The following is a 22,661-nucleotide window of genomic DNA, read 5'->3' as shown; positions in this document are numbered from 1 at the left end:
CCCCCATCCGGGGGGAATTGCCAAAAAGCCGAACATGTCCGGGAAAATGCCGGCCGGGCACTTCCCCTCCCACGGCGGCTCTGCTCCTCCCCTGACTCTTTGGCTCTGTTTAAGAGCCGAGCTGCCCGAGCGCTATGGGCTTCAGGCAGCCCCCTTGCCTCCGGACCCCAGCTGCCGGCCGGGCACTCCCCCTCCCAGGCTCCGGCGGCGCAGGGTCCGGAGGCATGGGGGCTGCCCAAAGCCGGTAGCACTCGGGCAGCTCGGCTCTTAAACAGAGCCGAAGAGTCAGGGGAGGAGCAGAGCCTCCGGCCGCGGCGGCTCTGCTCCTCCCCTGACTCTGGCTCTGTTTAAGAGCCGAGTGCTACGGGCTTTGAGCAGCCCCCATGCCTCCGGACCCTGCGCCGCCGGAGCCCAGGAGGGGAAGTGCTCGGCCGGGGGCGCAGGGTCCGGAGGCATAGGGGCTGCCCGAAGCCCAAGCGCTACCAGTTTCACAGTTTGCCGGGCAGCCTCCAGACCCTGCGCCCCCGGCTGGGCGCTTCCCCTCCCGGGCTCCAGCTGCGTTGGGGAAACGCCGGCTGGGGGCGCAGGGTCTGGGGGCTGCCCAGCAAACCGTGAAGCCAGTAGCGCTCGGGCAGCCCTTTTCGCGTGGCTGGGAGTGGGAGGGAGGAGGGGGCGGAGCTGGGGCGGGGAAGGGGTGGGAAATGGGCGGGGCCAGGGCCCGTGGAGGGTCCTCTCTTTTTATTTGTTAAATATGATAACCCTAGATTACCATGCGATACAGATGTCCAAGGTTTCACCGAATGGGAGTAAAAACATTTGTGCCATTTGTGCAACATGCAAATGTGTGAGAGTATTATCACAATTTCCCTCTAGCTTTACAGTAAATGTATATATGCACTCTACAGGTCTGCTGTTATGCATAAGGTCCCATTAACTTTAATAGTGTGGGATCAGGTCCTGTTTGCATAAGGAAGAGTTAAAAGTTAGCATTTAAAAAAGTGTTATTTTTTGTATCTGTTTATCTTCCATAATAGGTCGCAATAAATTTTGCTGACAAAAAGACTATGAAAATTAGCTTCATTCAATTGTATTGTTTACAAATGTTCTGTGTATAGATATAGTTCTGTAGTAAACGGTACCTTAGTTTGGTAGCACATAAGAGCCTAGATAGAATGATATAACACAATATCCTAATATACTCAGAAGTCAAAGTAACAAATTATTAGGAGATTATTGGAAATTAATTTCTTGAATAGGAAATGGAATTTTAAAAAGTCTCCAAAGGCCTGATTCTGATACTTTTACTCAATGAATAGCACTTTACTCCATGAGAGGCCCCATTGCCTTCGATGGATATTAGAACCCAGCCTTTGCTAACATTTGTTATTGTGATCTTTGTATATTTCTTGCGAGTTTTAGGAGTTGGAGTATAGGCTGGTAAATCAGGTGGGATGACCATGAGGGATGAAGGGTAGTACGGCCTCCGGCTCTTCACTGACAGCGAAGAGAGTAATAGAAATAAACAAGTCCTTCCTCAATGATTTGTTATGGGACAACAATATAATGAGTGTTGTGAAATGCGCAAAAATAAAAATAGTCCCTGCCTTGAAAGAATTGAGTGGTGAATGACTAATTAATTACACAGCGCAATGTAGTCTGGAAGATATTTTAAAGCAAATACTGAGGAGAAGAGAATGCAAATCAAATCAATGAATAGAAGTTCACATTATATCAGCAATGTCAGAATGAAGATCCATTTGTTTTTATGTTAGTTCTTATATTTAGGGTCAATGTAAAAACAGTGAGGGTCAAAAATCTGATGAATGTATCCGTGTACCTTCTGTAATAGATGATAAATGTTGCTGACAAGACTATGAACTCTTCACTTTGTACAGTTGCTTTTGTAAATCCACCTTCACAGAATCTTTGTTAACACAGCAGTCTTGTAATGCATTGTAAGCTGCACAACACTTTATTTTAAGGTCATTGTCCATTGTTACTATCCAAATATACACGGCTGTTAGATACAAAAGTGTGGACAATTACATATGTTCACTTTGCATTTCTATGAACACACTTTATGGAAGCACTAAACTGCGACCTTATGTTATCCAGCAGCAACCGGTGAAGAGAAAATCACTGTAATAAATAGATGGCTAAAGATTTACTCACACAATAAAACTGGAAAAGAGCTTCTGAAACTATAGTAATTCCGTTGAAGTCTATTCGGTTACACAGATGTAAAACCAGCATGAGGGCAGAGTTAGGCCTGGTCTGCCTAAGAGAATTAACAGAACAGAACAAAAAGCTGTCTTCTGGGCTCCTCTTCTGGATTCAAATGGCAGCTAAGGATTTCATTTCCTGGGTTCTATCTTAGTGTTAATGCTCAGATACACTTGATAGATGTTTCTGTCTCATAGAGAATGCCAAAGCCAGTGATAAAGCCTGGATTCTCTGGGAGATTTATCTTTGAACTGTCACAGATGATGCGGAAGCTGCTTTGTTTTTTCTAGTTGAAAACAGCACACAGAAACAAAAAGAATTCTGCAAAGCATGAAGGAAGAGTGGGACAAACTCAACCCACTGCTACTGCAAAGTGGGGTAACTCAAACTCATGTGATTGCTTTGACTAAAAAATGAATTAAGACAAACAGAGTAATGCATTCCTAGAGGGGATCTACAGTATTCATTCATCTGGCAGAAGACCTGATGAAGACTGGTGACACCTTGGAAAGGTAACAGGAACTGTAATCTGTTAAAACTCTAACACACCTCTCCACAATTTGTTTGGGTAATCAGTGAAGGATCCTGCATAATTTATTAGGTAGTGGATGTTTCTTATAATATGGTAAATTGGAGAAGAGTAAGTGATACAGTCAACATGCTCTTTGCTTTTTCAATTAGAAGACCAGTCCATATAATTTAGCTATGATAAGCTCTCCTTGTTCAGCAAAGGCTTCACAGCTAAAATGAGGAAAGTATGTGGACAGCTTAACCTCACCTCACCTGTGTTTCTTGTTCTACAGGGGTTTGTGAAGATGTTAATGGTGTTGCACAGGTGTAACAGAAGGAGGCCACTGACCCTCCTGGGCCACAGAGAGATTGGGCTCTGGATAGCTGGAATTTAAAGGAAGGCTGGAGACAGAAAATGCAATTCATAGGTCCAAATTCAGACTCATCTGGAGTAGTGCTTTACTCAGCCAGCAGTCCCATTGATTTCAATGGCATTTTTATGGAGTAAAGTGCAACTTGACATGAGTAAGGGCATCACCGTCTGGCCCATAGTACACCTAGTTTAACCTGGCCATTGAGATGGTGAGTACTTTTCTAAGAGCTTGACTCTGTATAGAACTCACTTTTATATGGTTTATTTTTTTTCCAAATCTGGACTCTTCTGGTATCCATTGAAATAGCTTTGGTTTAATCCAAGTAAAATGAAATTTTCACTCATTTTGATGTGGCTGTTAGTGAGGCCTGTCAAAATATAGTAATAATCTTTTGCATAGCCTTCAGAACCGACTGGATTTATGTTTTACAGAGGATTGCCCAAACAAATATGAATATACTTTTCAGACTCTTGTCTGCCTCCCAGCCACTCCTCAGGCCTGGTTTACACTGCCACTTAAGTCAATGTCAGTTACGTTGCTAAAGGGGGGGGGGAAATCACATACACCCCCGCCCCCCGAGCAACGTAGCTTCCATCAACCTAACCTGCCAACTTACCTTACGCTTCTCAGGGAGTACTGAAGTTGATGGGAGAGCGCTCTCCCATCAACTCATCATGTCTTCACCAGACCAGCTAAATTGATGCCGCTGCATCGATCGCAGCAGTGCCAATTTAGCATGCAGTATAGACAAGCCCTAAAATGAAATACAAAAAGTTACTGAAATAACACTGGCATGCGGTGTGTACCACACACAGGCCTTGAATGGGCTAATGTGGGCCTGAGAGGTCAATTAACATACCAGGCTGTAGCCATGCTTAATTAAGCATAAAGATCAGCTAGGCAGGAACAGGCTGATAACTATAAAAAGAAGAAGTTTGTAGCAGAAAAGGGGCTAATAATTGTTCCTATCTACGGAAATAATGCCAGCAGGTATCTGTGTAACAATAACATTGATTCCGGTGCATATCAGAATACCTAGAACTGAGATGGCTGACAAAACCGTAAAACAAGCTCTAAAAAAGGAAGAGGTGGATATTAAATATACCTTTAGGTAAATAAGAATTTAAAAGTGTGGCCATGGAGGAGCTTGCAAAGGAATGGCAAGACCTACGGACTAAGGAAATGAAAGGACTAAGGTTTTATGATGTATGCTCAAAAAATCAAAGATAATACTGTACTCCACAGTCATGACAGAAAAAGTGTGACAGAGTCATTTTTAGAGTGGTAACAGCTCATTTTCCCTTAAATGAGAAGTTAAACTTATTAAAAAGACACAAAGATGGGCTGTGCAATGTGTGCAAAACTAAAGAAGCTTTTAATCATATTCTATGGCATTGTGGGCAATATTCTATGGAAAGACCGTTTCTTTCTGAAAAATTGAGTCAGCTTGGAATCAAAGACTTTTCCCTAAAGGGGCCAGTGAGAATATCTGAAACAAGCAAATGTGCCAAAAAAAAAAAGCCTGACTGCACTAGAGCAAAAGGATACATATAAAAAACAAACAACAACACCTGGCTAAAAATGAATGAAGAAAGTGGCAGTCAGAGCCTCATATGATGAGTCTACTGTGCCAAACAAAAGACAAAGAAAAGGGGTTGTAGGGAGAGAATCTGCAGTCACCCTCTGGGAATAGAGGGGTAATGAGGAGCAAGCCCAGGAGGAGAGAAAAAGTCCCGGGATCCTAGCCAGACTAGGAGAGGGCTGGGCAGAAAAGCTAGACTTCGGGGGAAGAGAACATCCCTGGACAGTGGGTCCAGAGAAAAGAGTAGGACTGGATGTGGGCTTTGAAAACAGAGTTAAACCCTGAAGGGCAAGGCTAGGAATGCTGGACTACAGAAGAAGGCTCAGACTACAGAGGAAAGGAATAATAGAGGGGTTTGCAGGAAGGAACTTGTACCCTGAAACTGTCGCTGAAGAGGGCAGCCGGAGAGAAGGAGACTCCTAAAGCAGGCCTGGGAGAAGAGAGGTTCCAGAGAAGAAGCCCCTGAGTGTCAGAGGCTTGGGAGGAGACAGAAGTCCAGGGAGAAGGCTCTGTAATAGAGTGAGGAGGAACTCTGCAGAGCCTGGGAGTGGGGCGAAGAGTGTGCAGAGGATTGATTCTGGGAAAGATAAGAGAGTTTTGTGTCCCTTTGAGCTGAACATTACTACCCCAGAAGGGGACTGAACTTTGTGACTTGGTCAGAGGGCGAGCCACGGAAGTTCCAGCAGGAGGCACTGAAGAGGAGGACCCCTTGCAGCATAGCACCTTGACACAGGGGATTGCTATGGGTGGTGAATATGTAACCTTGCAAACACATATAAGGAAATTCCAAATTATGGCTACTCTTGTCACAAAGAACACCATGTACATGTGCAGCCCTGGGCACAGATCAGGATCCAAATTGTGCCTCAGAGTCACAATCTGATTCCGAGTTCCCATTTGCATTAGGGTGGGGTGAAGTAATCTCTGCTCATTCCCTGCCCATGCCTAACCAGTTCCCATCCACCTGCACAGGATGCAGAATAGCAGCCCCATGGAGGAGGCTGTCCTCCTGCTGCTCGCAAACACAGGTAGCCTGGGCAAGGGACTAAGGAGATGCCTTACACATTAGGAACCTCACAAGTGAGCTCTTTGTTATAGTCAGCAAACACGAACTACAGGTCAGCTTGCATCTGTACTATGAGCCAGACTGTGATGCCCTTACTCATGTCAAGTAGCACTTTACTCCATAAAAATGCCATTGAAATCAATAGGACTACTGGCTGAGTAAAGCACTACTCCAGATGAGTCTAAATTTGGACCTATGAATTGCATTTTCTTTCTCCAGCCTTCCTTTAAATTCCAGCTATCCAGAGCCCAACCTCTCTGTGGCCCAAGAGGGTCAGTTGCTTCTTACTTCAGAAGGAGAACTTAATATTACATAAATGTACTCTGTAGGTTTCTGTTAGATGATGTCCCTAAAAGCGGTTATGTGTAGCCATTAAAGATCCCATGACCATTTTCATAAAAGGTTTATGTTGGTCTCCTTGGTGAAAATTTCATCTTTCTACCCTACCCCCACAGCTGCCCAATGTAATGTGCCCTTGGTGACTGCCTTCCCCCTCAGTGTATTATGCACATTTAGTTTGTGAAGATTTGAAGATAAAAGATGCTGTATACGTGTAAATTATTATTATAGAAAGAAAATTGCTTCAACATGCAGTAAGGACCTGATTCAGCTCCCACTAAAATGAATGGGAGCCCTTCCATTGACTTCAGTAGGCGCTGGATAGGGACTTAAGAGAAAGAGATTTGTGGCGATGGACTCCCAGCAGTGAAGAATTCTGGCTACAATCAGGCATGTCTGACCTTTCAGATGAAGCATCACCCTTTAATCCTCCCTCATACGGACTATTCTAAATATGAAGGATATTGGAAAGCCTGCTTTTCTGTATTGTAAACCCACTTTGAGGCTCTTATCTGCCAAGTGGATGGAACTTACCAATTCGCACGCTTTTGCCATTTCCAGAAGTGTACAAAGATATGTGCTGTACATGAAACCAGATAAAGATTCGTTTTATTTCTGAACTCATGTCATGCAAAAAAAAAAAAACACTACAACTTTTATCATGTGCATTATCTTCAGTGCAATAAACAGAAAAATTATATTTCCTATGTAGAGTAATGCTTTCATTGAGTTAATGTCAAGTTCTGTGTAGCTGATTGGTAGGTCAAGCTTATGCATAGACCAATTAAATAAAACTTGCAGGTCCCTGACGGGTGCAGTTCTGTCCTTTCCCAATAATTTTACAGGCAAGGTAGTCTCTTCTTTTCAGTGAGGCATGCTAGGAATTGCCTTGTGCTTTTATATCTAGAAATTGTCCCACATACGAGAAGACTTTGCCAAACAAACAGAGAGGAGAAATCCATTTTTCTCTTTTAAATCCCTACTACTAGCATCTCATACTCACGTAAATTATAGAACACATTTAAAAAGCTTGGAAGCCTGGAATTAGCCACCTGAGCAAAGATTTTCAGAAATGACTAGTAATTTTGGGCCTCTCCATTTTTAGGTGCTCAGCTGGAGACTGATTAAAGGGGCATGGTTGATCACCCAACTTCTGAAACAATCAGGCTGAGTTAAGGAGTTTCAAATAAGAGCTCCTTAAAAATCTTGGCCCTAAGTCCCTGTTTAGTTAACCACGGAGGGGACTGAGGGCTTTGAATGCTCAGCATCTCTAAAAATCAGAACACTTAACTACGTGCCTAATTTTAAGTATCCAGACTTGAACATTTTGGCCGATGCCTTTTATTTCTTCTGATTGTCAAATGTGTAGTTCTTTGCTAGGGTAGGAAGGTCATGCTTCCACTGTCCTCTTCTGAGTTTCTCAGGACCAAAACTCACAGAAAATCAACAGGAGTCTTTCCACTGATTTCAATGGGCTTTGGATCAAACTCTTAATATCTACTAACATGAGAGTGAAAAAGATCAAAACCCCTACAGTTCTTCTATCTATTAACCAAAATCCTTTGTGTGTATAAATCAAAGTGACTGTGTATCTATAAAATCTAATGCTCTGTATCTATCAGACTACTGTGCTTTGTTTTAAATTGAGCTAGTGTATAATCTTTTTAACTCCCTTCATCTAGTCCAGATGCCCAGGAAGGAACTTCTGGCAACTAATTCTGGATGTCTATTACTACAGAAGTGTGTTTTAATAAACAAGAGTGGGTCATTGATAAGGGGTGCTTATGGTCTAGTTATGTTCTGTGATTGATAAGAGCTACTTGTTATTGCAGATGTTTTTTGTGATTTATGAAACAATGACCCATGGAAAGATGTTTTTAACTTGTTAGGAATGGTTTGTCATCACAGCTGTTAATAATAATTGGATTAGAAATCTTTTTATCTTGTCAATCATGTAAACTGAGATATCAAAATAAATTCCATACATAATGAGGTAAATTAAGATATTGAAAACAGAACACATGGTGGGATCAACTGTCAGAAAGTAAATTTTCCTTCCCCCAAAGGAATTTCTTTGTCTCACACTCTGTAAAAGGAAAGTTTTGGGGAGTTGGCAACTTGTTCACTCCCAGCCTCTCTTTTCCCCAGGTACAGAGGAGGTGAAGAAGTTGCTCTCTCTTCACCATTTCAAGAAGGCGGGAACATATACTCTCTGTATTCTATACAGTGCTGTATAAATCGTTGACTAATAATCTCTGATTAAAAATTCTGGTTGAGCTGATTCTTTGACATCTCATTGTTTATTACTGGTATTAAATTCAATGCACAACACCTCTTAGGCTAGGTCTACACTACGGGGGGGGGTCGACCTAAGATACGCAACTTCAGCTACATGAATAGCATAGCTGAAGTTGCGTATTTTAGGTCAACTTAACACGCTGCCGCGCCGCCGTCAACTCCACTTCCGCCTCTTGCCGCGGTGGATTTCCGGAGTCGACGGCAGAGCGATCAGGGATCGATTTTATCGCGTCTAGTACCCGATCCGGCGGGTAGTGAAGACGTGCCCTTAGACTCGTATAGTACCCACATTTATACCCTTTGAGAGTGACTCAGCCACTACTCCCTCCAGCTTGTCCTTATAATCCAGTACATCCTAGCTCACACCAAACAATATTTCAGCAGTGAGGAGCATATTAGTGATTCTCTTGCCTTTACTCAAGGTGTTCTTGTATTCTCCTTTGCCAGGACTTCTGTCAGAAATGAACACTCTGCAAATCCCCACACCTGCACAGACACAATCTTTGCATTTGTGATCTACCATACTAAGCATTTCCAATCCCCCCAGAATCAATAAATAATAAATCACTGCTGCTCCCAATGCAGAAGGTGCTAGGTTGAGGCTGTTGGATGCTAATCTCTAACAATGTATGAATGTCTATGACAAACTCATCCTGGGACTTAAATACTAGATGAAAAACAAACTGATGTCCCTGCTGTGTTAATTCAAAGCAAGCTGAGCTACCTCCATGTACCAGGAAAAAAGTCCAATATGCATCAACAACTGTTGACTACAGCTCCATGCCTTTGCTTTGCAGATGCCTCATTGTGTCAGGAGTAACACACCTTGTCTTGGGTGTGTATGTGGGGGTGGGGGGATGTTCAAGTTTGGATTCTGTTCTCCCAGGGTGGGGCAGACTGTGAAGGAAGAATACTGGCCTCCTATGAGAGGGAGCCCCAGAAGCAGAGGTGAAAGTAAGCCAGTCCGGTCTGGTACGGCATACTGGCACGAGCCAATACGCTATGCCAGACTGCACCGGCTTCCGCTATGGGGATTTAAAGGGCTTGGGGCTCCGCGGTGGCCGGAGCCCGAGGCCCTTTAATTTGCCCCTGAGCCCCGGGGGTTCCCAGCCACCTCTGCAGCTGGGAGCCCCGGGGTGATTTAAAGGCCCTGGGGCTCCCAGCCACAGCTGGCGCCCCAGGGCCTTTAAATCTTGAGAGGCCCCGCCTCTTCCGATTGAGGCCACGTCTCTTCCAGGTGAGGCCACGCCCCGCTCAGGACTCCAGCTGTATCGGTAAGTCCTGTACGTTACTTTCACCCCTGCCCAGAAGCTATACGCCCTACTTCCACTGCATGCCCAGCTCCTACTGGAGCCGCCCACATAGTAAGACAACAAGATCCTATGTGGCCAGCAGAAGTCAAACCTGTCTGGGGTGGGGAAAAGGAGACATTTTAATGGAAAGATAGGGAGCTATCGGCTAATCACCCTCCCACAAATAAAATGCCACAGTTTTCAAATGATAGTAAAACAGACCCTTGCTAATTGTTCAGTTCCAGGCCAAAAGGCAGCATTAGAGCAAGAAAAGGGGCTCAGTCAGGAGGAGGAATGAAAAATGTCACATTCCTGTTGGAATCATGTGACCCCAGTACTCATTACGTCGAGTCCAGCTTATCTGGAGAAATGAAAGTTTCACTACATGGTAACCAGCCAGAGAAGCCACACTGCAGCAATCATTAAAAGCCTTGTGATTCGCTGGCAACAACAGCAGTCCTGTAACATTGCAGGGTGCTCTTCCAAAGCACAGCAATGCTAGCAATCGATTTGTAAGCTGTCTGTGTGAAGAGCAAGCTTATACAAAAGAAACTTAGAAGCAGCAGCCACCACTGTAAAGAAACACCACTCACACTCCTACCTCCATAGTCATTACTAACGTTGGACAGTCAGGAGATGATCGGTTATGCCCTATACCGGCCATAAATAAAGCAATCAGTCTATATGCCAGAGCTGAAGTCAGCAGTTTCAGTATCCATCCTCCCTTTCAAAAGAATGAATAGAAGAAAGAGGACATGAAAAGCATAACCCTCCATTATTGTGCACCCATGCATGCAGCTGTTCAATGCTTATAAGAGTTCAGTCTAAACAGGCTGCTGACATGTGCTACTGCCTGTCATTCTGGCAGTGCCTGCCAAAGGCTTCGTTCCTTTAGTGGTGTAGCCACTGAACAGCTGGTACCAAGGTGCCTGGCCCCTGAGCAGGTGCACAGAGGAGGGGTGGGATCAGAAGCAAGGAGTCCTTCGCCCCCTTGTGCTCCCGACACAGAGGCTAGACACAAATGCAATCCCAGTGCTCTCTCCTGAGCATCAGTGCTGCTCCTTGCTAGGCTCCCCCGAGGTGCCAGCAACTTACAAGGGAACAGAATGGACAACAGAGGAGTCGGGGCCTTGGCCCTAACCTCTCTGCACCAGTCAGCTGAGTTGCACCCACTGAAACAGTGTAAACAGCGGGCAAGCTACCCATTTGCTCTGAGGAGCTCTGGAAGGTATTGTGCTTCCCTGAGGGATAATCTTTCCTGGTACTCGCATGGGGGAAATGCAGCTCTACACCGTCACCTCTTCAGGAAGGCCCAAGATTTGCACTTCCATACAACCAAAGATCAGCTCCATCTATATGACTCAGATGTGTAATTGGTATCAGTACATGAGTGGCAGGACAGGATATGACCTTGGTGATAAGCCTTAAGAAACCTTTTTATAATTGCAGTCCCATAGCCCATGCACGTCCAGCAACATTACCAATTTTGCTGCCGGTTTCCATGCTTGAGAGACTTTTGAGATTCCCCCTATCCATTTTCAGATCTTTCCTGTTACCTCAGCATCTCTCCTTAAGCACCTCTGCACAAAAGCCTACTGCATTATTGGTGAAAGTAATTCACTCCAGCCATTCAAGTTCTCTCAGCCCCAATCACAACACATTTTGCTACATTCCTTTTAATCTAACGCATTTTGACTGATGACATGTCATCCTGTATAATCCTCTAGAGAGATCAAACTTCAAACCAAACAATCAAAGGAATCTCACAACATCTCAGAGCAGAAGATAAGTCATGTTTATGCTAACTAAAACAGATGGCTGTCTGTGTACTCAATCATTTGTGAAGACAAACTAAGGAATCCTAACCAATATTTTCTTCTTTCCTTTTCAGTGAGATATGTACTGAATCCATCTAATAGGAGATTATTGGTTTACAAAGCTTTTAACAGTTTGTAAGTGACTGTAATTACCATGAAAGGCGGTGGATATACATTATTGGAGAAAAGTCCCCCCAGATAACAACAGCATGAGAATAGCATAGGAAACAATGGTGGAAGCATCCACTACATCATTGAGCTAATGTGCATTCCTACTCTGCGCTTAACAGAGCATGTGCACAGGATATAATCTAAACATACTTCCTACTATTTGTTCATTATAATAACTTGATATTATTTTCCATGAAAATGCATTCACTTCAATGGAAGCAGATGGGATACAACAGACAGTGTTTGAAAGAAAAACAAATCATCTAGGGAAATTCTCTCTTCTGTCTTTATTAGGATGACTCAGATTCTGTCTTTTGAATATGTCTAACCCCTCCAGCCGAGTTCTCGACCTGTCTGTACACCAGTTCAGTTACACAAGAGATCAGACTCGATGATCACAATGGTCCCTTCTGCTCTTGCAATACATGGAATAGCTGTATGTATGCATATATGTACAATATAACCAACTATATTGTGGTGTAAATTGAAACAGTATACAACTGCATCACTAATTTAAAAAGCTTCCACACCAAGGGTTAAATCCTCCCATAAGGCCCTCAGTACAGACATCAAGGGAAAAAAAAAACAGAACCAACTGGCTTATCCCGGTTACAGTACATAAATGTCAATCTTCTGGGCATTCTCGTGCTTCAAACAGGGATTTGTTCAAGCTGGATATCAGGCATGCATTCAGGCAAACAATCCGCAAAAGTAGAGCATGACTTGGTCAGAAAGAAGGGGGTTTATTTATTATTGTTATTGTCATCCTGATGCACCCAATTTAGATTCTAGTGTCCCAAAGCTGCCGGAAATAAAGACCAGACAAATACCTTCTGTAGGATAACTGATGTGCAGCAGCCTCCTCAAATGCACATTGCAATTAGATAGCTTTACTGTAGCTTTATTCACCAGAGCTGGCAGGAAAATGAGATTTTTTCCCCCATTAAAAATGCCATTTTATCAAATATTTCATGGAACAGAATTGTTATTTTCCAGCCAGCCCTATTATTCACCATTACTTGGTGGTGAGTACATGCATTATTACTGAAACTGGGATTTTCAAATGACTTAGCATTGGCCTAGCTCTGCTCCCATTGAACTCAATGGGAGTGTTACCACTGACTTCAAATGGGAACAGAATTAGGCCACTGCTGAGCGCTCTTGAAAATCCCAACTCTACCTACTTACTATACAGGACTGGAAGAGAAAATTATAGAGCAGAGCACCTATGGACTTCTATATACATTTTGTCACAACCCCTGCCATAGAAGGTGTGATCAGGGGAAGGAGCATGGCTGGAACACTTCTGTGCTCCTGTGAATCCCCCACTGCCAAATGGTCCCCTAGGTAGCTGATGCAGCTGGGCATAATTTAGAGGAACGCTGAGGCTACTCTAAATCATGCCAGGGACCAAACTGAAAATGATGGTGGACAATCAGCTAAACACGAGCTTCCAGTGTGATGCTGTGGCCAAAAGGGCTAATGTGATCCTGATATGCGTAAACAGGAGAATTGAGTAGGAGAACAGAGGTTATTTTACCTCTCTTTTGGCACTGATGTAACCACTGCTGGAATACTGTGTCCAGTTCTGCAGCCCAAATTTCAAGAAGAATGTTGAAAAATTGGAGAAAGTTCAAAGAAGAGTCACAAGAATGATTAAATGATTAGAAAACACACATTCTAGTTATAAAGTCAAGGAGTTCAATCTATTTAGCTTAACAAAAAGACAGTTAAGAGGTGACTTGATTACAGTCTATAAGCACCTACATAGGGGACCAAATATTTAGCAATGGACTCTTCATTCTAGCAGAAAGAGGTATAACACAATCCAATGTTTGGAAGTTGAAACTAGACAAATTAGGACTGAAAATAAGGAATACATTTTGACCAGTGAGAGTAATTGACCATTGGAACAATTTACCAAGGATCAATTGGATTCTCCATCACTGACAATGTTTAAATCAAAATTGGATTTTTTTCCCTAAAAGATCTGCTCTAGGAATTATTTTGGGGAAATTCTATGGTCTGTGCTATACAGGGGGTCAGACTAGATGATCACAGTGGTTCCTTCTGGCCTTGGAATCAATGAAACTGGCCTCCAGCCAAGCGCAGGTTCAGAAGGGTGTAAAGATGGCACGTAGCCACCTTTGCCCAACATTGGCCCTTGAGTCCTGTGCCAAGCATAGCTCAGCCAGACTTGAGGATTGGGCCAATATGAGTGCAAGTCTCTCTTGACCCAAGGAGCTGTTCCTGCAAAAAAACCATTAAAAGCTGTATGAAAAGTTGCTTTTCCTTTACAATGGCCGCTCTGCTTTTTCTGCTCTCCTAAGCAGCGCCTAAAAATCTCACACAGATGAGTGCCGCACAAGACAACACGAAGAACGTTGCACAGAGGTCAGGAAGATGAGGCAGCATGTGGGATGGTCTGTACTTTTCCAGAATATGAAGGGGGATTCCTTTTAGCATCTGATTTAAGCCAGACAAACCATTCAGCACCATGAGCGGGAACATAGCCGTGCAAGTTCCCATTGAAGTAAATGAGATTTGTACAACTGACTTCTTGTCTAGGGTACTGAGTATTTCCCCACTCATCATCATTTCTTGTTCATTCTGGCATTATCAACAATTCTCAAATATGTGGAAAAATATCTGAGGACTAGGCATGAGTTCTGCCTACTAAAACATAAGAGCTTCACCACCAGGACTCCAAGAGACCAGATTGTTGGGCTTAACATTCAGGCCCTGAGCCTCTTTTACTACAAGATTCACTCGGCATCAGAGTTTCATCTGGTCACAAGCCACTCTCTGATTTTATGCCTATAAACATTTAAAGGCAAATATATGTTCCTACAAAATTGTGTGTTCATCTGCATTGGCAGATGCAAATCAGGTACCCATGTGGTCAAGACATCTGAGGTTCATAAGGAAATGCCACTTTGCCACTGTAAAAAGGGGGCAATTTGGTGGTGCATTTTTGCAAACACACAGATTTGGAGGCCGTAGCTTAAAAAACAGTGTTTGATGACAAAAATTGTCAAGGACTATAAAGACAGGGGAAACAGTCAAATGATAGTCAGCTGCCTGTATTGGTAAATGGCATCAAGTAGAGTATCACTGATATTATAAACACAACTACAAAAGAAAGCAAAGAAGTAGAATATACTGGTAGAGCCTTCCTGAGATTTCATACACCAAGAGAAGATGCGGAACCTGCAGATCTGGAAGAGCTGTATTTATCAGACTGTGATTTTGGATTGCTTATTAAAGGTGAATTGAAATAGATCAAGAGAAATGGAAATTCAGAACAATAAATCAAGTGAAATAATAGAACACCGGAGGTGCAAAGGTAGTATATTTGCTTTGCGCAGAATAATTTATGTATGCACCAAGATATGTTGCTTGGTTAATAAACTTTTTCAATAATTATGATTTTCCATTGGCACAACTGAATTCCGGGCACATCATTCACTCGCTCTTAAAGGAACAAATTCTGCCTCCTTTCAAGAATCTTTCTTTGCTATTCTGCATTTTGAGTTTTTGTCACACAGTTGAAAGCCCAGTGTCTTATATTCGTTTCTTGGCAGGCTGAGAACTATGCTGGGAACAGTAGATGGTTTGAAATCTACTGGTTAGCATATGCATGGATCACCACTACTGTTTGTGAAGAAGGCCTATTTTGCTTCTTGAGACTGAAAACAATATCTTTGGCCTCTGTGTTCTTCTGCATAAAAAAGCTGGAAAGCAAACAAATAAATTAGAAACCTGTATCAATTTGGCAGCAGCTGCTGGGCTACATTCTCTTCCCTTTTATGTGGCACCAGTGGAGATGCATAAAAGAGAGAGAGAGAGAAAAAAAAAGCAGAATTGTGGAAAAACAGGCTGGGGATCCATAAGAAAACCTGTCCCAACTTCACAGATCCCTGACCAGATGAATGGGAGAAGAATTCCATTTCCCCCCACCACACACATTCTCCTTCCATTTGCATTTTGAGAATGACATTTATTTTTAGGCCTGACTTGACACGAGTAATTGAACATGTGTGAGGCCTCATTTCTTGGGAGACAAGATTAGGGGAGGTAAATGGATCTGCAGGCAGGATACAGAATGTCTGTGCTAACTAAGATAACGGGGAATTCCCAGGGAACCATTTACAACGGATAAGATAACAACAGATAAGATCAACCTGAAACATAAGATGCGTTAAAGAGTAAATTGTGCATGGACAGTGTGTGCTGTACAATGACCAAGCCAACCCCAAAACGTATGAGGCGCTGTATAGTAAATCCAATGTAATGTGCAAATGTATATAAAGGAAGAGGTTTACTGTGCAATTTTGGGTGTGTGGTATGCCCTATATCCTATGCTTGAATCTGATCAACTCAGCATAGCTTTGCTGTATGCCAAATAAAGGAACCTGAGTGACAAGACTGGAGTTGAACTGAGTTCTTGGGGAACCAAGTGGAAGAGGGAACCCTAACATCATTGATTCTTACAGAAAAGCTGTAAGAATTTCTGACTAACTATAAAAAGAACAGGAGTACCTGTGGCACCTTAGAGACTAACAAATTTATTAGAGCATAAGCTTTCGTGGACTACAGCCCACTTCTTCGGATGCATATAGAGTGGAACATATATTGAGGAGATATACATACACACATACAGAGAGCATGAAGAGGTGGGAGTTGTCTTACCAACTCTGAGAGGCCAATTAAGTAAGAAAGAGAAAAAAACTTTTGAAGTGATAATCAAGATAGCCCAGTACAGACAGTTTGATAAGAAGTGTGAGAATACTTACAAGGGGAGATAGATTCTGAAACCTGACTAACTATAGTCCAAGTAAAAACTGGCTTATGCATCCACACAGGGCAGTAAGGGGAAGAAAGATCTTCCTCACCCAACAACCTGAACCTTGGGCACAGTGCATCGGAGTAAGCATACTTAAGAGGTACTCCCCTTCCAGAGCAGTGGGCAGGGGATGCATGGGGCCTCAAATCCACCCCGCAGCCCTCAATATGCCCGCCAGTCAGCACCACTAAGCCAACACAGGTTTGCTATAATTTGCTGCTGGTATGTGCCAACAGTAAAATTATTACACCTCATTATTACACCTCCCCATCCCCTGGGACAAGAAAGGGAATTGCGAGTCCATATACAATGTCTGCTGGGGCTACCTTTGGGTGTCTGAGCTCATGCAGCTCCCTTTCCGGGCCTTTAGCCCTAAAGGCCTGATTTTGCCATCCTTACTGACTATGATTACTACCTCACTCTGCAAGTAATTCAATTCAAATAATTAGGACAATGCACAGAGTAAGATACTACTCAATGTGAGCAAAGTTAGCATGATCAGGCTCTAAAATAATTACACCGAATTGATTACAGCCTCAGTTACTGAATTGCCCTGGAACAAAATGGTCTCATAGGGAACTAACAGGAATATTAAGTCTGAAATTACATTACGAGAAAGAAATATTCATACAGAGAATTGAACACAAGCTAGTCCATCACAGCTATAAAGGAAAGTATATTGATGGTGGGGAGGGGGGATGTGCAAGTGAAAGGTGAATTAGATAATTAGAGATTAGTATTTGGAGAACTGTTAGATGTTCCATACAAATAAAAACCAGATACTCCAAACAGGAGACAAATATAATTTATGTTGACGCAGAGCTCACATACAACAGTAAAGATGAACAAGCCAAGATTTCTCAGAGCCCATTCAAGATCAGTGAAGGCTGGTTGGGTAGCATTTCACCGAATCCAGCCCCCCAAAATTTAAAAAGTGTCTCAAAAAGCCAATTTGATAAATTCCTCTGAGCCTTTCCATCCGAGGGGTAATGAAAACAAGAGGGATAACTGACTGAGAATTAACAAGTAGCCTGCTGCCATGTTAGAAATTTCTTTTAATTGAATGAGTCTTTACTATTAAGTTATATAGTGATTCCTATACATCTCAATAGCTATTGTTGGCTTGGGGCTGGGACAAGAGACAAATCCATGAGACCTAGGATCCATTAACATGAAGAGCTGGTGGAGGGGAATAGGGCGGGAAAGATGACAATAACTAAGTCACATTTCTTGTGAGTTTCTAATGTTCAATTTCCAGTTTCCTTCTCCATTTGTTTACGTTTGTGCCGAATACTCACAGTTTTTGTTCAATATGCTGGAATCTCCTGCGATCGTTTGTTGAACTTACATAATAATTAGACACCCATGTACCAGGATGAAGAGAATGGTATAAAACTGAGAAGCCAGATATGTTAAAATGATACATGACACCTTCTCTTGCCCTAACAGACATACCCTTCATTTTATCTTCTGCTCACCAATAGATTCTCCTCTAAAATCTCCCTCAGAGAGACATGATAGAGGCTCTTCACACTAAATCCAAGCTACTGCATCTCTGCTCTGGCATTAAAATCCTTGGAGATTCAGCAGCCTGGCTGTGAGTAATGTATTCTAATTGAATATACCCATGAATAGAGGAGACCTTTACCATTTTTATATTACTAATAACAGTTTGAATAAGTTCTTGAAATCTTTGACTGTATTTTTGAAAGTGTCCTCTGCCTTGCAGACAAACGTGACAAACATGGCATTCTGATAGTTCCCAACAGGCTGCATTGGAGCAGTTTCCACAGCTCTTGAAACATGTGATTACAATTATGAACAATTATTGTCCCAAGGTACATTCATTTTGGTACCCAAAGTTCTCATAGTTAGACTGGAAAAATATCTGCAAGGGATTATTAGATCTATTCTTCACATTTTGGTTATTAAAAAGACCTTGACTGTTGCACACATTAAAATATAGACATTTCCCATTAGGCCTTTTCAAAGTGATATTATCTGTTCCATTTCCTAATAGCAACAAAGTTTGACATCAGTCTTCAAGCACAAGCATATTACAATGGATAGTTTTAAAAAGAACACAATACTGAAATCTTTTTCAAAGACTAGGGCATGAGCACAAAACACCCCTTCTCTCTCTCTGTTTATGACCACTACTGAATAAGTAAGGAATATTTTGTACTTATGGAGAACCTGACATCTGAGACTCTCGAAGCACTTTACTAGCAATAACCCTCACTTGTGTGAATAATTATAACCATTCCACAGACTGATAAACTGAGGCAGAGAGATCAAGATCACATAGCAAGTTAGAAAGGGAGCCAAGAACAGAAACTGTGGACTTGATCCCACAAGGTGCTAAGCACTCTAGCCCAATCCATCAGAAGACTTATGCACATTACTTCACATGTTTTACTTTAAGCATGTGCTTTAGTGTTTAGTTGGATCTGGCTACAGTGCTCAGCACCTAGCAGGATTAAGCTCTGAGTCCCAATTCCTGGTTCTCTAATGATAAGACAACTCTTCTGTACTTTGCATATTGTATAAATTTTGCATCAACAGTTCCCAAGCTGTGGGTCTAAAGAGCCCTTGCTGGTGGTCTGTGAAGAGTTAGCTAGTCATATAGCACGGGCCCCTGCCTCTTGTTTCCAGCTGCTTCTCCGAGGTGTGTCCGATATGTAGGAGGAAGAGAACAAACAGGAGCCAGCCTAACGGACTGGAGCCACCAGCATGACTGAAACTGGTAGCCACTATCAGGAGAGGAATGTAGAGAGCAACAGAGTAAGGGAACTCAGTAGCAGGAAGGAAGAGAAGAAGCAATAGCGGAGGAAGAGGACAGTGAGGCAAAGGGGAGTGGAAGAGCGTGAGGAACAGAACAGATGGAAGTAGGAAAATTAAATTAAAGAACAATTTAGTGATTAACTGTTTTCAAAAGGCACTAAAGATTTATTGGATTATTCAGGATAATTAAAATACATAATTTTTTTCCCGTGTAAGCACCTCTTGTAGTTGCCACCTGGAAGTTGCATGATCATGAATGGGAGAGGAACTTGGCAGCAGCATCGCAGTGAGGATGGTCCATGGGGCAATCCTTGTAAGAAGATGTGGTCCACACTACTAATTGGTTGAGAACCCCCAATGCTATACTCCTATGGTCACTATTTACCATGACGATTTAAAAATTACTATAAATAAAGCTCTCCATAATGCTCTGGGCCAGATTCTACTCTGGCAAATGGACATGCTGACAGTCCTCAGATAGGACTAACCTGGACTTTACTACAGTGAGTTCCTGTTACATCAGCTCTTCAATTTGTCCATTATTATTTATGATCAAAGCTAAGTCCATGTTAACCTGACCTTTTGCTTCAGTTCTCCACCTTGTATAATGAACCCTGCTGTCAAAAGCATTGTCCACAACCCCATGGGTTGATGGCACAAAACAAGTGTTCAAGTCTTTTTTGGCTTCTGCAAACTTTGCTGCCTGAACAACTTGTTCACCTGTCAAGTCAATGATGTGCTCCATTAAGATGTACTCTGCCCACTTACCAATTGCTTTCTTAGTATACTGTAATCTACAGGGGGAAAAAACACTGTTCAAATGAAAATGCCACAGCCTGAAAAGCACAGTCAGTTTTTTTAGAAAAAATAACATCTAATTTAGTTAGCAATTGCAGCACAATCAGAAAAACAATTTTAGTCATTTTTACCTCCTCCCTCTGTTTCTTGTTTTTCTGATTTGTAGAAAGGGGATTAGTGTCCTCCAGAAATCTGTGGCAACAGATATAGTGGTATTTTGTTCAGATACTTTGTTAGCAGTGTAAATATTTAAATTGGATTCCCAGTGACTGCATACTAAACGCTCACCGCAGTTAAACTTTGTTTTTTCTAGACGAATATCATTTTAGCTGACATATTTTTGTGGCAAACCTTATAAACTAACGACACAGTGTAGCACTTCTGTGTGGAACTACAGATCTAAAGCAGTTATCGGAAATGAGTTTTCCTGCTGAATGACAATCTTCTGCTGACACGTAATTAAAAAAAATCAGTACATAACCCCAGTGCATTTCATCTGCAGCTTCCATTTGCAAGCAGTTATGGTGCTCGAGTTTATCTTGGCCGAGCGGAGGCTCCTGTGCTTTTCCATGAGCACTGACTTCCAGAAGAGAATATACAAAGATGTGTTCCTCACGTACATAAAGGAGGGAGTGCAATCACTGGAATGCTGCTCATTCAAAGCTGCCGCTGTGTGAATAACTGATTTTTCAGTTTGCTGGCAGTTATGAAAAATACAAAAAAAATGTTTCAGGTCAACCTAAAACTATTTTTTTGACTCTTCTGTTTGCTGAAAATTTCAAAATATTGTTTTGAGTCAAACAAAATGTATGTTCAATCCAGAATGAGGCTGTAATGATGCTGCCTCTGGTGGGACACAACTGAAAGTACCAATTCAGGACAAATAGCTTGGAGCAGGCCAGTTACAGCCCAAAGCTGGGGTTTCTCCACCTTTAAGGCACACCAAACCAGCCAGACAGAGAGGACTTTGGTTTTACCCCACTAGCTAACCATAATCCATACAAGCAATTCCCTTAGACACTCCAGTTCCCCAGTATCACCACCAGTGCCACTTGCTGTAGGGATGAATGGTTATGAAAACCAATACCCCAGTAAAAGAAAAAAGGTTCTCCTGATCCCAAAAGACCAAGCCCCAGACCCAGGTCAATATACAAGTTAGATCTTATCAACAAATCATGCTGTTGCCAATCCTTTAGAATCTAAAATCTAGAGGTTTATTCATAAAAAGAAAGAAATATAAATGAGTGCTAAAATTGGTTAAATGGAATCAATTACATACAGTAATGGCAAAGTTATTGGTTCAGGCTTGTAGCAGTGATGGAATAAACTACAGGCACAAATAAAGTCTCTGGAGTACATCCACAGCTGGGATGGGTCATTCAGTTCTTTGTTCAGAGCTTCAGTTTGTAGCAAGGTTCCTACAGAGGTCATAAGCAGGACTGAAGACAAGATGGAGGGGTTTTCAGGGCCTTTTATATTCTCTGCCCATGGAAGGACCCCTCATTGTTCTTACTGTGGAAAATCACAGCAGCAAGATGGAGCTTGGAGTCACATGGGCAACTCTGCATGCATGACTCAGTTTGCAGGCCGACTGCCATCGTTTACATGTTAGTTTGAATGTTCCCAGAAAAGCTCAGATGTGGATTGGCGTCTCCCAAAATTCATTGTCAGTTAAGTGTCTCTTGATTGGGCACTTACTGAGAATAGTCCTTTCACAAGAAGCTGACCAAATGCTTCACTGAGGCTACTTGGAATCAAATACATTTGAGATACAAGTACATAGTCCATATTCATAACTTCAAATATAAAAATGATACACACATGCAGCTAGCATAATTATAACCAGCAAATCATAACCTCTTCATAGACACCTCACACGACAACCTTTGTACACTATATGACCTTGCAACAATGATCTATGCAATCACAGTTCATGTCAATAATGTCACAGAGACATTTCAATTTCAAGCATTTTTTAAACTTTCTGTTTTTTAATAAAACTGAGGAAATGTCAAAAGGAAAAGACATTTTAAGTCAAAAAATTGAAATGTTTTTGTTTCGAAAATGTCAAAACAAAATGTTTTGACTTTTTTGGATTTTGTTTTTGTTTTTTTGTGCAACACAAACAATTTGGCAAAACCAACAGGAATTCGTGAAAAAACTGAGTTTCCCTGACTCTGCACTTTTCACCAGCAGAAAAATTTCACCCACCTCTACTTCAGGAAAACTTATGCACCTTTTTGGAAGCTCGTATTCTACATATGTGTCTCATTGTGAGTTTTAGCAAACAGTGCATAGACATCAGACCTGGTCATGTTGTAGTATTCCTTAGCTTAATTCTTAACCAGGGATACACTCCCCAGTAGCATATATGCCTCTCAACTGTAGCAAGTTATAAGATACAGTTGACCACCCTTTCTAGCCCCTCTGTCCCACACAAACCTGCTATTCTCTCACTGAAACTGTACCAAAGAATTTCTATTCAATGTCATTTGGCTTTCTCTATACCCATACTGACTGAGGTTAGCACCTTTTTCCACACCATTTTGAGAAGGTGCCTG

General features: G+C 42.2%; 1 protein-coding gene across 4 annotated transcripts in view; it reads right to left on the bottom strand.

Annotated features, from left to right (window-relative positions):
- The window catches only part of PKIB (cAMP-dependent protein kinase inhibitor beta), an 86,752-nt gene that overhangs the window by 45,463 nt on the left and 18,628 nt on the right, over nt 1-22,661 (bottom strand). Inside the window, exon 1 of one of the 4 annotated variants that reach the window (XM_065588471.1) lies at nt 10,286-10,415. The exons of the other annotated variants lie outside the window; for them this stretch is intronic. The gene's annotated coding sequence lies outside the window, so the exon portion shown is untranslated. Of the gene's footprint in view, nt 1-10,285; nt 10,416-22,661 lie in introns of those variants that run through there. 4 annotated transcript variants of the gene reach the window in all.

This window comes from Chrysemys picta, chromosome 3 (genome assembly GCF_011386835.1).
Source record: "Chrysemys picta bellii isolate R12L10 chromosome 3, ASM1138683v2, whole genome shotgun sequence".
NCBI classification, from domain to species: Eukaryota; Metazoa; Chordata; order Testudines; family Emydidae; genus Chrysemys; species Chrysemys picta.
Note: the sequence above shows the minus strand (reverse complement) of the source record. Positions and strands in the feature narration are given on the sequence as shown.